The sequence below is a fragment of the Protopterus annectens genome, chromosome 14.part0, assembly GCF_019279795.1.
Source record: "Protopterus annectens isolate FY-2018-M chromosome 14.part0, PAN1.0, whole genome shotgun sequence".
Classification (NCBI taxonomy): Eukaryota; Metazoa; Chordata; order Ceratodontiformes; family Protopteridae; genus Protopterus; species Protopterus annectens.
This window is the reverse complement of record NC_056748.1, coordinates 1027235908-1027238516: the sequence shown is the minus strand read 5'-3', so window position 1 is coordinate 1027238516 and position 2609 is coordinate 1027235908.

Here is a 2609-nt window from a genome sequence, read left to right as displayed (position 1 = left end):
AGGTCACTACCATGGTTCGGCATGATTTGACTCAGAATTTTATTCTGTCCCTCATACAATGCAACTTTAATTTTGTAACACAATAATGTATGTTAAAGTCAATAAATCACAGCTTTGCGTGAATCTTTCAGTTTTCAGGACATGTGTAAGAATACTAGTATTGTTCTAACTGCTTTCTAGATGAATGATCTCAGTATTTGAAAAGTGTCCCTCATCTGTCCTTGTCTTTTGTGCCTGATAATTTTAGACTTTGTCCCAAATTCATAAAATAAACATCTCAGAGCTATACTCCCGGTACTAATACTGTCATCTAACATGAGTAAGAATACCTCTCAAATTTCTAAGCAAGAATTCTCAACAAAGACAAAAAATAATGGGGGACAGCTTTAAAATATTACTCTGAGAAACTTACAATGTTGCTAGAATAACAGGTTTTGCGTTAGCATGCATTTTCTGAAGGATATGAAGTCTGAAACTCAAATGTCTGTCATTATTTAGTTACTTTAATCATTAAAGATTTGCCAGAAAACCATATTTATAATGAACAGCCCAAAAATATGAGACAAATATTTAGACATTGTATAAAATTCTGAACTGAAGTATGTGTGCAAGACCTGCTTTTCAGTTATCCCTTAATAAATGTTATCCGGTTTATTTGAAGACTAAACAATATGTGGCATCAAACAGAAGATGAGAGCCTTTTTCTACCTCTTACTAATTCAGAGAGGCAGTATGAGGAGCACATACCTTCAGTTACATGATCGTTAACAGCGGCTATCAGGATTACAGGGGTTGGTTAGAAGACTGCCCATTTGTGTACCTAGTTACACTTACACAGTAAGTCATGATAACTAAAGGGATCTCCTGTGATTGAACCAGATCAGAAACTCTGCAGTAATGATATTGTAATCCACACTCCCTCCCCCCACTTTCTCACATGGTGCATGCGAATGCAGGAATGAGTCAGTATGCTAAGAGCTCCATGGCATGTGTACTGGCTTCATTTGGTTCTTATTGCACCACATGATTGTCTGTAACAATATGCTGCTGCAGTCACATGATATACAGAGAGACGGGTAGCAAGAATCAGTTAACATTCGCTTGTAACATACTGGAAAAGAGCTACTAAAATTTTGTTTTGATTTCAGTGATCTCAGTTTGTGATGGAATTTTAGTTTTTTTTTCTTTCGTTATTGTCATAGAAGATGTCACTGGGTTGGGGAGTGAGTTGGGGAGTGGAACATCTGGTACCATATGTGGTACAGAGAGTCATATTACATGGACAGTGGTGATACCAGTGCTAATCACAAGACCAAGGATCTATGTTCCGGGAGCATTGTGTGATAAAAAATAAAGACCAACCTTGTACATCTAAAACTTCCCTTTCTTAAATTTCTGGATATTTCCATGCTGTGACATATGTGAAGCTTTCTTGTTCGCTTAGCTAATAACTTCTGTGACATTATGAAACCGCAGAGATGGAATCAGATTTAGATCATTCAGAATTTATAACAAATTCATTGGACTAAAGGTACAGTTTCCTGAACTTCACCTGAAGTTTAGACGTAAAATGGAGACAGGCCTTTCAGTGGTACTTGCTTTCCATTACATTTATATAGCCTGTAATAAATAAATAAACAGTTCAGTGTATCGACATTCAGCAAGATGATCTTCAGTCTTGTGTAGCAAATCCTTCAGAAACCCTCATATGGCAGTAATAAAACCTAACTCCTTATATCCAACTAGGAAGGCCTAGACAACTAAGTAGGTAGCCATGTATGGGCTGACAGAGACACATCTGTAAAAATTACATTTGTTTCACTACATTTGCTTTACATAACTACAAAATTAGAATGCTAGAAGAGATTTTAGCTATGTGTAAAAGCTTGGCTGTGCACAGGTTTTTATTTTATAGTTTCGTGCTTTAGAAAATTGTAGAAATTGTAGCGGCATACTTTTCCATAACTGTAAAGCCAAAAAAAGTCTTGCATGCATATACAAAATATGTATCTACGTGCTGTTTTGATTTCCTGCCATTTGATATTTAGACAACTCACAAAGGAGACAGCTGTTGAAAAGAGTTGCCCTAGGATACTGTCATGCAACTGTTTCCTAAAGAACTTCTTTACCAAACTGAAATAAATGTTTTGGAATTTATCAATCTTTAAAAACTATTTGGTACATCCAGAGGTTACCGTAGTCCATCTTAAACTTCTAAGGCGTACGTTCTCCTTCTGTTGTCTCCAGAGACTGAGTAACACCCATTTTTATAACAGTGATACTTCAGATTTCTTAACTTAACAAATTAATCATTAGAATGGCTCAAAATAAAATGCTAGACTGAGAAGCAAATTCTTTTGTTATCCATAAATCAAGATTTTGTAAGCAGTTTTTATCATGATGTGAACAAGGAAAAACACACCACATTATAAAAAAATGGTAGCACTCTGAGCTGAGAAGTAGGAAATAAATGTACTATTTAAAAAACAGGTAATGACAAAACTGTTATCAAAAAAGATCAGATTTATACTTCTTCCTAAAAATTAATGTACTCAGTGTTCCAGACATGCCGGCTGAGATCCAATGAGTAAACTGTCCTTCCTAGAGGA